At 39.0% G+C, this 14,274-nt stretch overlaps 1 long non-coding RNA gene across 1 annotated transcript; it reads right to left on the bottom strand.

Moving 5' to 3' along the window:
- Nucleotides 1-8,924: 8,924 nt before the first annotated feature.
- On the bottom strand, nucleotides 8,925-13,565 carry LOC131541065 (uncharacterized). The gene is made up of 4 exons (XR_009271393.1): nucleotides 13,268-13,565; nucleotides 13,095-13,167; nucleotides 12,438-12,521; nucleotides 8,925-10,718 (listed from the first exon to the last, which is right to left on the bottom strand). It is a non-coding gene; the product is annotated as an uncharacterized LOC131541065 (long non-coding RNA).
- Between the last annotated feature and the right edge of the window lie 709 nt (nucleotides 13,566-14,274).

Here is a 14,274-nt window from a genome sequence, read left to right as displayed (position 1 = left end):
TCTCTCTCTCCTGTGGGATTGATGGCTCACAGAAGTACAATTCTCTGCAGATCCCTTAATCAATATTGTGTTATCGCAATTCCCTTTATACCGGTGACGGTAAACATCTGCATTCTGTCTCTCTAACTAACACAGATGAAACGTCAAGCTAATAAATATACAATTATGATTATATGTGTTTTTCATGTGCACTGTAAAAAGTGATGAGTTGACTTAACTTAAAAAAATTGAGGAAACCTGTTGCCTTAAAATTTCTAAGTAAATGATAATTAAAAAAATAAGTTAAGTGAATTGTCAAGTTCACTTAACTTTTTTAATTATTATTTACTTAATCATTTTAAGTAAACGGGTTTCCTCAATTTTTTTAAGTTAAGTCAACTTATCACTTTTTACAGTGTGTTTTGGGGTATTTTATAAGAATAATAACCAGTGTAGTAAAAAGCTACACATTTTACATTTATGTGTCATTATATTATATACAAAATCCACAACAGAATGTTAATACAAGTGAGTTTTGAGCAGAAACATTGTGTTAATCTCATACTGTGAAGGCCTGCATGGATGAATAAATGCCAGGTTATTTGCTGAAATATTGTGCACTGGTTTTATTAATTTACAAAGAAATTTGTCAAATGTTTATAGATCACTAAATGTTACTATACATTTTATATATCCCAATAACACTGAAATTGGATTTGTCAAGTTGCCATGATTAAATATACTGCTGTTGTCAGAGAGTCACTGTCACCGTCATCACCAGCAATCACGAGATCGCAATCACCTGAGTTCTGATCACCTGCACCTGTGCACCCTCATCAGCACTCCCATAAAGCACCCACACTCTCTGGCATTCATCGTCCGGTTTACGGTTCACACACTGAACACAGACCTGGCTCCTCACATCACTAACTCTCTTTTGATTGCTCCTCAGATCTCCCCTACGATACTCCAGCGAACTCCTACGACTGCTTCCATTGCTACCCGGACACTCTCCCCTAAGGATATTGCTTGATCTCCCCTATTCCAAGAGACAATCAGACATATCATCTGCTTTCATTCCATTAATAAAAGTCACATTCTCACCTCTCACTCTTGGTTCTCGGCTCTGTTTGTGACAGAAGACCGGACCAACACCGTCACCAGCATGGATCCCCAGCCATCGTCACCCTCGGAGATCCTGGAGGAGCTGGTTAACACTCTGCGGGCCTCCTTGCCTCCACCTCCAGCTCCTCCATCTGCCTCCGCCAGTCCCATGGTGCTGCCTGCCACCTATGCGGGTGATTCGGCTGAGTGTGGCGGCTTTTTACTCCAACTGTCCCTGTATCTAGAGATGCAACCGCAGAAATTCCCCACCGAGCGCTCCAAGGTAGCTTTTTTAATTTCCCTCCTCTCCGGGAGAGCGTTTAAATATGGGGAAGCCAATACTGCCATAATCAATTCCTATGAAGCCTTTACTCGTCATTAAGGAAGTGTTTGGATCAGCTACCGGAGCGCTCTTGGTGTCCGACCAACTCCTCAACCTCCGTCAGGACACTTCTTCCACCCAGGAGTACACATTGCAGTTCCGCACTCTGGCGGCCTCAAGCGGCTGGAATGAAGCAGCACTCATTAGCGCCTATCGACAAGATTTGGAACCCTCAATTCGCAAGGCAAATGGTGATTTACGACGATACATTGGGAATGGAAGGATTCATGCAACGAGCTATCCGAATCTCCCAGCGTCTCACCGCCTGTGACTTGTCCGAAGCCACTCACCAGCCAGTTTCACCCGCCGCCACCCCTCCAGTACCAGAGCCCATGCTCGTTGACACAGCTCGTCTCACCAACCGCGAACGTGGAAGACGATTATCATCTGGCCTGTGTCTTTACTGTGCCTCAGCGGAACATTTCATCAAGGCTTGTCCCATCAAACCCCCACGTCCTGCGGTGAGTACACTACAAACGAACCCCCTGATCTCCAAACTGTCTGTCATCTCAGTACAACTACTCACCCCTTTCCAATCTGTTCCAGCCACAGCCTTGGTCGACTCGGGCTCCTCTGGGAACTTTATCTCCTGGACTTCGCCAACCGTCTCCACCTGTCCCTCCAACGACGTACCCAGGAGCTCCGAGTCGAGACGATCAATGGAAAGCTGCTAGGACGTGGGCGGGTCCAGTTTGAGGTTCCATCGCTGTCACTCAAGGTTGGAGTTCTGCATGAGGAGGAAATAACATTTCTGGTACTGGAGGGCTCCACCGTGGACATTATCCTGGGACGCCCCTGGCTCATCCTCCATTCACGGGTAATCGGATGGGAAACAAGTGAGAATTCGTTGGAGTGAAGGGTGCCATCAACAGTGCCTCCAGAACATTCCACAACCCTCTTTCAAGTCCACAGAACTCCAAGTGGCCTCCACGCAGATTGAAAGTCCTGACTCCGATGAAGTTCTGGAAGTCCCATCTGATTACAGGGCGTTCCAGGATGTTTTTTGTAAGCAGGCAGCCACGCAATTACCACCACATCGGCCATGGGACTGTGCCATAGATCTGCTGCCTGGGTACAAACTCCCCAAGGGTCGAGTATACCCCTTGTCCATCTCGGAGCGCAAGGCTATGGAGGAATATATTGAGGAGGCTCTTCAACAGGGATATATCCGGCCATCCAGTTCTCCAGCGGCTTCAAGCTTCTTCGTGGGTAAGAAGGACGGGGGCTTGCGGCCTTGCATTGATTACAGAGCCCTCAACTCCCAAACCGTCAAACTCCCATATACTCTTCCCCTGGTCCCGGCCGCCCTCGAGGAACTCCATGGGGCCCGCGTCTTTACGAAGCTGGACCTGCGCAGCGCATATAACCTCGTTCGGATCAGGAAGGGGGATGAGTGGAAAACCGCCTTCATTACCCCGTCCGGCCACTATGAGTATCTGGTCATGCCCTATGGTCTTGCCAACGCCCCTTCCATATTCCAGGGATTCATGAACGAGGTGTTCCGGGAGTTCCTCCATCGTTTTGTCGTGGTATACATTAATGACATCCTGATTTACTCCCGGAACTTGGCCGACCATCGCCACCACGTTGTGCAGGTCCTAGAGAAGCTGAGGCACCACCAACTCTACCTCAAATTGGAAAAGTGCGAATTCCATTGCCCCACGGTACAGTTTCTCGGATACATCATTGGCAAGGAGGGAATACAAATGGACCAGGGGAAAGTATCTGCTGTCTCCACCTGGCCAATCCCCCAAAGGATCAAAGAACTCCAGAGATTTCTAGGATTTGCAAATTTCTATCGCCGATTCATAAAGAATTTCAGCATGCTCACAGCACCACTCACCACCTTACTCAGAGGTAAGCCCAAGTCCCTGTCCTTGGATTCCAGCGCCCACGAAGCCTTCGATGCCTTGAAGAATGCATTCAGTACGGCCCCCATCCTCCGCCATCCCAACCCTGATCAGCCTTTCGTCGTGGAAGTGGACGCCTCTACCACCGGCGTCGGGGCCATACTGTCGCAGCATTATGGCGAGCCTCCCAGCCTCCAGCCTTGCGCATATTATTCGAAGAAACTGACCCCCGCGGAGCAGAATTATGACATCGGCAACAGAGAACTCCTAGCCATTAAACTGGCCCTTGAGGAGTGGCGGCACTGGCTGGAGGGAGCCAAACATCCATTCACTGTCATCACTGATCACAAGAACCTCCAATACCTCCGTGAAGCCAGAAGACTCAAGCCCGGTGGGCCTTATTTTTCACCCGATTTCATTTCACCATCACCTACTGTCCCGATAACCGAAATGGCAAAGCTGATGCCCTTTCCCGCATTCATTCACCAGATTCCCCCACTGATCCTGAACCAATTCTCCCTCAAGCCATGTCTTCCACTCCTCTGCAACTACCGGTGGGCAAGCTCATTCCTCTCCCCGTTCCTCGCAGACCGTGGTCCCACATCGGAATCGATTTTGTGACTGATTTGCCTGACTCGGACGGGAACACATGTGTACTAGTAGTAGTGGATCGATTCTCCAAGGGTTGCAAATTGGTTCCCCTTCCAAGCTTGCCCACCGCGATGGAGACCGCAGAACACCTCTTTCACAACGTCTTCCGACATTATGGAATTCCTGAGGACATAGTTTCCGACCGTGGGCCTCAATTCATTTCCCATGTCTGGAGGGCCTTCCGCCTACTGGGAGTCACAGTGAGTTTGTCTCGGGTTACCATCCCCAGACAAATGGCCAGACTGAGTGGAAGATTCAAGAACTCGGACGTTACCTACGGGCATACTGTCACGAAGACCAACACAGCTGGAGCCGTTTCCTCCCGTGGGCAGAGTATGCTCAGAATTCCCTCAGGCAAGACACCACCGGCCTAACACCCTTTCAGTGCATACTCGGTTACCAACCACCGCTCTTCCCATGGACGGGAGAGCCTTCTGAGGTTCCAGCTGTTGACCACTGGTTCCGGGTGAGCGAGACGGGCAGTGCGGAGACATAAGGCCTTCACAGACGCCTGCCATAAGCCCACTCCCACTTACCTATACAAGTAAAATAAACAGGTCGCCCCGTCGCCGTGTAAGGGCGTCAGTCACTGTCACCGTCATCACCAGCAATCACGAGATCGCAATCACATGAGTTCTGATCACCTGCACCTGTGCACCCTCATCAGCACTCCCATAAAGCACCCACACTCTCTGGCATTCATCGTCCGGTCTACGGTTCACACACTGAACACAGACCTGGCTCCTCACATCACTAACTCTCTTTTGATTACTCCTCAGATCTCCCCTACGATACTCCAGCGAACTCCTACGACTACTTCCATTGCTCCCAGGACACTCTCCCCTAAGGACATTGCTTGATCTCCCCTATTCCAAGAGACACTCAGACTTACACATCATCTGCTTTCATTCCATTAATAAAAATCACATTCACCTCTCACTCTTGGTTCTCTGCTCTGTTTGTGACAGCTGTAAATTCCGTTTAAAATGAAGGGACGATTTTATTGGTCTCATTTAAGATAATACAATTTCTATAAAGACACAATTATTTAGCATTTTGGTTTGAATGACATTTGAGCACATTCTCATGTAACCTGACACATACCCACAGCCCTAGAATTATTTAATTAATTTACTTTTTCTAACATGTCTTCAGTAATATGACTGTAATTAATTCAGTAATATTGTTCTGTGTAGCATTATTAATTTGTACAAATATATGACTGAAATCTTTTTTTTGCAGGCTAAAGTAACATGCAAGCATAGTTGACCTATGACATCCTGACACACAATTCGTGTAAATTAAAATTTATAATGTACTGTAAGTCTGCATATCCCACATATCTACTGATCGCATAAAAAAAATTACAGAGGGTTTTTTATCTTCTCTTTAAGAGGAACAGTAGGAGGGAGTGGTTTTCTTTAGAAGTCACTGTGTTGCTGTAAACATTTTAAGTATTGGTAACCATCCACATGGGACGTGGGTGCATCATGAACTGTATAAGAATTATATTTTTTTTGGCAGATATCCGAGTGATAATTTCAGCACAGTCACTAAGGACAGGAATTTTTTTTTTTCTTAAATCTTATACCATTCATTATCATTAGTTAACACAGTCACACGGAAGGGTCTACAGGCCACAGGATAATTGATTTAATGGGTAATACAGTTGACAATTTCATCATTTAGACTCATAGGCTTTGCCTTATTTTCTTTAACACACCAAACATGGATTCTCGGTTATTATACTCCTTTGCAACAGGTTATTGTAGATCACCACAGAAAAAAAAAAATTATGTGATGTTGGCATGGCATTGTGATAAACCATTATTAGAACTGATTTGTTCAGTTAGTATGAACTGTTTCACAATAAAATATTTTCTTAGTTTAAACTCGATTTAAAAACCTTGTTGTTTTAAAGTAGTTTCATTTTAGAAATTCATACAAATAATGTTGTCTTCAACACTGAACTCAACAACCACTTACTTCAGAAATGGACAAAGCAAAAACTGTAATTCAAAAGGAACATCAGGCAAAGTTTGAGATTCTAAGTGATTCTAAGTGAGATTATAAGTATAAAATGAGATTTTTGTGTTAGAAAAATGTAACGCCAGTTGACATGACATTTACCAATTAATACCTTGTACATTTTCTGTACGAAAAGCCTCGCTTGCGAAAAAAAACATACACTTTTCAGTCATTCTTGACAGTGGCATGCACAGACCTCCGGAGGGGCAGGGGCAGGGGCAAAATGGGGTATGGGTTTGGTCCCCCTCAGCTAGGGGTGGGCGATATGGCAAAAATATCACGATTTTTTTTTTAGAAATATCACGATTCACAATATTATCACAATTCTTTGTCATGTTGGATCTTCGATTTTGCAAGCTGTTTGAGCATTACAGCCAAACTAATTTCCCTATTATAAAGACAAAGCCTTTCAAGGTAACAAAATATAAAAAAATATGGCGGATATTTAGGCCAAAGTGGGTGAAGATAAAAATCGTTGTCATTATTTTATCTTTGTTATTAAAAAATGAGAGCAAAGATACACATTACAAATACACATAATATACAAATAAAATAAACAGTGTTTTATTTTCAGGTAGTCTACAATAGGTGTATTTAGCAGGAGCATTCAAGAAATTGAATGAACAAATATAAAAATAAAACACTATACAGATTTATTCATATTAAAGCAACTGTATTAAAGTTTTTCAGTCAAGAGTAGTGAGTGATTTTTCTCTTTGTGTTTGGTGTTTTATTAACATTAAAGGAATAATTCACCCCAAAATTAAAATAGGCTAGTGTTTGATTTTTATACCTTCATTTACTCACTCAAAAGTTGTTTTAAACCTGAACGAGTTTCTTCTGCTGAAAATAAATGCTATTTTGAAGAATGTGGAAAACCAAACAGTTGCTGGTCTACAGTGACTTCCATAGTATTGTTTTTTTCCTACTGTTAAAGTCAATGTGGACCAGCAACTGTTTGGTTACCCACATTCTTCAAAATATCTTCTTTTGTGTTCAGCACAAGAAAGAAATTAATACAGGTTTGGGACAACATGTGAGTGAGTAAATAATGACAGAATTACAAGCTTAGGGTGAACTATCCCTTTAATTACAGTCGGCAGCATGTTTAGTACTGTCCCTTTAAGACCTGCACGCATCTAATATAGAGGCACACATGCGTTTCTCTCAGCTGTTTACCTTCATTTTAGACATAACCAACTGAGTCTATACATAAACCTGGTGTGTTTTGACAGTATTAGCACAAAACATAACTTAGTTCAGTAATCAAGCGCTGTTTGACGGGCTTTTTACAGCACGCGCTTTGGGTGTATGTGCTCAGAAAAGGCGCTCGTCAGAACAGCACACTGAGTGAAACGTTTAACCAGTAAGTCTTTGAAGCAGATGCAGATAATGTACTTTTGGTGACTGCGAATAAGTGCAGTGTCCCGTGAGAGTAACTCTACCGCTGAGTTAACACTGATCTGAATGTATGTGGCGTTGTATAGTATATAGAGACGGCGGCGCCAGAACTGCAGCTGATAGAATGCGCGCTGAAGTACGATACTACGATATTTCTTCAAAAAAGCAAATCGTGGAGACATTTTTATAGTCCACGATCAAAAATCTTCATATCGAACACCCCTACTCTCGGCAGAAATCGCAGACTAGGGGCACCGGACCGCAAGGGCACTTTACCGTCGGACCTCAAAGGGGCAGGGGCAGGGGCTCGAGCCCCCCTGGCCCCCCCCCTTGTGCACGCCACTGATTCTTGAGAAGTGCTACAAAACAGGGTGCAAAATTGAAAATAAAAAAAATAGAACTTTGTACTCAGGCAAATGAAACTACATTTATGTCTATATGTACTAAGCTACTGAGCTATGCTTTGATAGGCCTACAACCTCCCAACTTTTCTCTTTTTTTTTTTTTTTTAACAAAAAGGACTTTTTTACCTTGGACTGCGTAATATAATTTCAACTTTAACAGCATTCAAGATGTTTTCAACATTTCAAAACACATTCTCATGTTAGCAGACAGATTACACTTTCACATGTGACCAACAATTCCACAACAAATATAAAATATCATAATGAAATATTATCAAAATATTCAACTTACGGACGTGACAGAACTGACGGAGTTGACACATCTCCCATACGGAAAAGGTAATATATTCACATATATGTGAAGCACTGTTAAATATATTGAAATATATTTAGAAAATATATTTTAAAAATGCATAGAACATAATGCTCATGTTGCCTGTGTGTGTTTACAGGCTATTTGTGAAATTATATTAATGCCTCATATGATGCATTTTTAATCGATTTGTTTTTTCAATGCAGCAATGCATTTTGTTTCTACTACGTTTACCATTTTTAAAGCTATTACCCAGCCGGCATTTCAACGTTGATTCACCGTTGAAACAACGTCAGATACCTTGGTTGAATCACCTTTCGGTTTTGCAAAACGGATCAACGTTGATATTGTGACGTCGTTTCACTGCGGAACTAACAACGTTGATTCACCGTTGAAATCGCGACGGTGTTTCACTCTTACCTTTCGGGTTATGGTCTTCTGTCGACGTTGAATTACCTTTCGGTTTTGTAAAACGGATCAACGTTGATATTGTGACCCTGTTTCACCGACGTACCTTTCAACGGTCGATCGTCGTTAAATGTCCAAGCAAGCATTCACTTTGGAAATTGTTAATATTGCAATTTAGCTTAAACGTCAACACTGAGATGTAAACTATGATTTTCGGCGCATATTTCGTGTTTTCAGCAACTAATAAAACTTGCTGTACATCAATCGGACGGCATTAAAAAAAAAAAACATTCTAACAATTAGATGTCCATAAACCTGCAGTGATGAGATGCTTCATTTTCTAAAGAAAAACTTTTGAACAATTATGCCAAATGGAAAAATAATTTTCTTAGAATTTAAATATACAGTATATAGTAACACTTTCACAGAATTTCTTGAGAAAATTCTCACTCAACAACAAAGCACTTTATTAAGGGTTTAATGATATATCAATGCAGAGAGGAAAAGCTTTTCATTCTAATTTCATACACACTGCAAAGATTCACACAATATATATAAATAAATAATTATAAATATAGTTTGGAAACTTGCTCAAGTCTGTTTGACCAAAAATACATAAACCATCCCATACAGAAGTCACATAGATAGAAATATATGTTTAATAACTATATTTTGATATATTTAAATATCTTAAATTCAAATAGAAGAAAATATATTTTACACAATATATGTAAATATATTTTGAAATATATATTAAAATATTTGATTTTGGCCGCTTTTTAATATTTTTCACATATATTCAATAAATATTTTTTTATCGGAAATATTTACATATATTTATTTCCTTTATATGTAAATACATTTAGATATCAGACTATGTAAATATATTAATTTGCAATATTTGTCCATATATTAATTTCTAATATTTGTTAACATATTAGATTTCTGTACATGTAAATATATTAGATTTCTATAAATGCAAACATATTTTAAAGCATTAAAATATTCAACTAAATAAACTTAAACATGTTTCGTAGAATATATTCCCATTTACTCAAACTATATGTAACTAAATTAAATCTCCACACATGTAAATGTTTTCATTATCGAGATTATAATTTGCCTCTTCATAATAAATAGAATACAAACAACATTTGGACACTGAAAAACTGGAAAACTCTCCAGACAATGTAACTTAAAAACAGCGACAATATAAACTGACCAACAAAATTATGAATGCTTATGATGTTTCTGGCACATAAATGAAAGATTATCCTTCTGTAAGCATCCAGGGTCAAAATATTATGCACAAATATGCAAGTCTTAGTAGGCATACAACACACTGTATTTAAATATTTAAGATCCATCATTAACTATGTACAATTTCTCAACTAATCACATTCTCCTCTATTCAACCAATCAAATTGGTGTTTGGTAAAGAGTTTTTGGCTCAAAGTCTGCATTTAAAGTCACACCAGAGGTGTTCAGCTTGGATTAGGACTTGGCTTTCTGCAGACCAGTCAAGTTCTCCCACACTGACTCAATCAATCATTTCTTTTTGAACCTTGCCTTATACACAGAGACATTGTCATGTTAGAATAGAAAAGGGTCCTGTCCAAACTGTTGCTTTAAAATTAGAAGCACACAATTCCCTAGAATATCATTATATGCTTAAACATTAAGATTTGTACTCATGGAAATTGCTAAAGTAGTCAAACCTGTTCATTAGAAGGGGGTGACCCAATACTTTTGGCAATATAGTGTGTATATATATATATATGAAGAGTTCAGATGCAAAAGCCTCTAAGTGCCATCTAAAATGAGCATTTTGATCAGGCTGCTATGTTTAGGTTCAGTTACTTTACTCTAATGGCAATATATAGGTCCTTTTCTATGCAATTAAAATGAAATAACTGAACATAAATATAGGAGCTTGAGAAAAATGCTCATTTTAGAAGAAAATTTCAGATGGCATTTAGAGGCTTTTGCATCTGAACTCTTCATATATATATGATATAGTTTTCATTATATCTAAAAATCAGGTAATATCTCCATGCACCTAACTCTAAAGAGAACACATAATATGCTAGTAGACAGCAGTCCTTGTGCGTGAGAAGTCTGGTGTGGAGGCTGGATCTGGAGCTGAATTCTGTCCAGGTTGTCACAACATCTCTTGATTTTCTGTCTTCACAAAAAGCCTGAAACACAAGTCAAACATTAACAATAATTGTTATGAATGTAATGTGAAGCTTTTACATTCACAACGCTCATTTTGATCTTGGTGGTGAAGTGTGCAGAAAATTCGGCTAGACTGAAATGTAGTCTTTGGTGAACAGTTTTCAAGAGTGCAAATAAGATGTTAAGTTTTAACACTAGAACCGCCACGGGGTAAATTTGACCTGCAGCTGTTTTTCAAATGTACATAACAGATTTTCAACAAAACATTCAAGTCTTCCAGTCATTGGCTTTTCCTAAAATTATGTAATTTACAATCCAATGTTATTAAAAATTATTTAGATAAACCAGATAAAAAAACCCAGAGCTTTTAGACCTATAAGCGCCGCACGGATCAAATTTACCCGCTATATAATGCATGTATTTTCACGCTGTCATTTTCTTGACGCTTGTGTTTTAACATCATACATTTCTAGGCAATGCCTTTCACTCACCGATTTAGCGGTTATCAGTTTAAAAAATAATGTCAAAATGACTAAAAGAATGCGATTTATGGAAGGTCGGCATTAGAAACACTAAATTCCATGAGTGATGGAGAGTCTGATGGTGAGTTATGCGTCCTGGGTCGGCTCAGCATCTGACAGTGATCCAGACATCATATTTAGATGTTTTAGCCTAACGTTACTCATAATTGGTCAAACTTTGGTTTTATTTAATTTTTGTCTTGCCATATCGTTTATTGTCTGCTACTGTGTTGCTATTTATTCTAGTCTGGCTGTTTCCTGAAGAAAAAAAATCTATTACATCTATGATGTAATGAATAAAACATTTTTTTTTTGATTACCCGAAGTTTATTGGCGGTGTTCTATTATTCAAATTATGAATGATATAACTAAACAAATTAAGAATTGGGCCTAGGTGAAGCTGTGCGCTTGAATTTGTCATAGCATCATCCTATGCAGTGTGGTCAATTATTATTGCTCATTATTATCTATTGGCTATTTTAGTAATTTAAATAACGTGGGTTATCCTAATATATTGATTAATGACATTGTATTATAATATTACACCACCCAAATATTTACTACCTTCTAATTTTCGTAGTCAGTGCAGGCTTTTTTTTTTTTAGCTTACTGACCGTTATGGATTAGTTTAGGCTGCATTAAAAAGTCTTGAACATAAAACAACAGGGTAAAAACATAGCTGACGACTAGACATAATCATTTCATGACTCTAGACACTTCTTTGTGAAGACAGTGGCATAATACAGTGAAATAATATGTTCTTGAGCCATATAAAAACAGTTGCCATGTGTGTGGGTAAAATTTACCCGCTGGCGCTTTAAGTATACAGCGACCTCTGGCGGATCTAGAGTTAAGTACCTTTCAGGCTTGTGTGAGGTTTCCACAAGCAACAAAGTCTACTTGAACAAACACGTTAGTACATTTAAAGTCTAGAAAATCAAACTTATAATTCCCACCTTCACCATCGATCTGGCATGGCAGATGGCCATTACAGACTGTTTCACTTTGAAGTGAGGCACAGTCAAGGTACTTGGTTCTGTCTTACCATTACCATGTGTCTCATTTTGAATTATGTTGTACCTCTCTGGTTGTAGTGTCCTCATGCAGTGTTAAACGAGATGGCCTTGTAAGACATACAGGACTCCAAAAATATTTTTGATTTATTTGATATATTTTTTAATATCTGATAAACTTTTGAATGTTTGAGGTTTTACTTACTAATCAGATGCTCACAGTGTCTTGGAGATGTTCTTCAACAAGAGGTCCCCTCCAACTCTGCTGCACGGCCATCAGCATGTAAGACTATAGGAACATAAACAATCTGTCACAGAGCCAACAGTAGTATACAATGTCAGGTTTATTAGAAATAAACTACGGCAGGGGTGAAATGCAGAAATGAGAGAGAATAATGTACAGAACATACAAAAAAATCTTAAGAAACGAAGATTTACGTTTTTAGGTTTTAAAGATGCATGATGATATAGGTGAAATATATTGGGAAAAATGCATATGAAGTTATTTAATATGCTTTCTCAGATCGCCTATGTTTCCAATATATCTATCAGCAGCATTCGAGGGATTTTTCTGACACTCCTAAAATCACAGTACAATTTTTATCAATATTTGTCTACAATGAAAGATAAAAATGTGTTTGAAATAACGTTAGCTTCAGCCCATTTTAGTTCATGTAACTTTAAGTTGATTAACAGTACAGTGCATACTTTTAGGTTAAATTAATTAGCTTATTTCAATTCATCCATTAACAAATTGCCAGCAAAACATTTACAAAGCTATAAAAATCACTCATCTACACATAATCTGTGATTAAAATCCCAAACTTTCATAAATAAGAGCTCAAATCTATAGCTAGCTTACCTCTTATAGTTAGCCTCTGGTTAGCTCACGGTTGTGATGCTAACGGACTTTTTCCGATGACAATGAACCATTTCTGTAAAGTAAATATTCAACAGAAGCGTGTCAATTACATGTAAGAAAGTGTCAGGAACAGTTATATGTATTATTTGTGTAATTTTAGGGACTAAACTTACCTGAAAGCAGTAAAAAACAACAGTGAGAGACGGAGATTTTTTGCTACTTGTCAGCTGAGTTGCCGCCCCGTTTCCATGGAAACTCTTTCCACTCCAGTTTAAAAGCGGCTCGAACGTTCAACGCGCGCCCATCAAACACATGAAAGTTATGCAGCGGTTACATAAATAGTACCAGTATCTATAATATAATAATAGCTTTAATGGTAAGCGTTTTTTATACAATAATTATAATTCGGGACCAACCTAGCAGTTTTATTGCGCAACAGCTCTCTCACTCACAGCTCTCTCATTCAGAAAGACCGTCAGGATAACGGTCATATTTTCAAACTTAAAATGGCGCGCACAGTTTCATTGGCCAGTTTCATGAATGACAGCCAGATTAACCAATCATGATCAAAGCAAATAAATTAAATAACCAATCGGAACTGTTTCAGTGTGGTAAGGAAGCGCAATGTGTTTAGTTTTATTGTTGTTGATAATAGTTATACCAGAAGGTTTCATGATAAAAATGTAAAATGATAATAAAATAATAATAACGATCTTAATAATAACTTAAAAGGCAGAAATTTATTCTGTACATACATTAAGTGATTCACATACAGATCTTGTAAAAAAAATAAAATAATCAAAGTTGATTTATAAGTGTTTTTATTACCCTTTTTCAACCATTTATTATTTCAACGTAGTTTCAACACTGAAACAACAACTGTCATTATTTCAACCATATTTCAACGTTGAAGGTTGGTCATGTACCGGTTGGTTTTCAACCATTAAGCATTAAACATTGTTTCAACGTTGTTTCAACGTTGAAATACGAACTGACCTTATTTCAACCATATTTCAACGTTGAAGGTCGGTCATGTGCCGGCTGGGTATATTATACTATATTATAGAATAGAATAGAACAGTAAATCCTATTTTCTCATTCAATTTAGGCCTACTATCCACTTAAACAATATGTTATCAAGTTTCAGGACAAGTTTCTAATTTTATGTACCATTTATGTA

Source organism: Onychostoma macrolepis, chromosome 05 (genome assembly GCF_012432095.1).
Source record: "Onychostoma macrolepis isolate SWU-2019 chromosome 05, ASM1243209v1, whole genome shotgun sequence".
Taxonomy (NCBI): Eukaryota; Metazoa; Chordata; class Actinopteri; order Cypriniformes; family Cyprinidae; genus Onychostoma; species Onychostoma macrolepis.
This window is presented reverse-complemented; position numbering and strand designations above follow the sequence as displayed.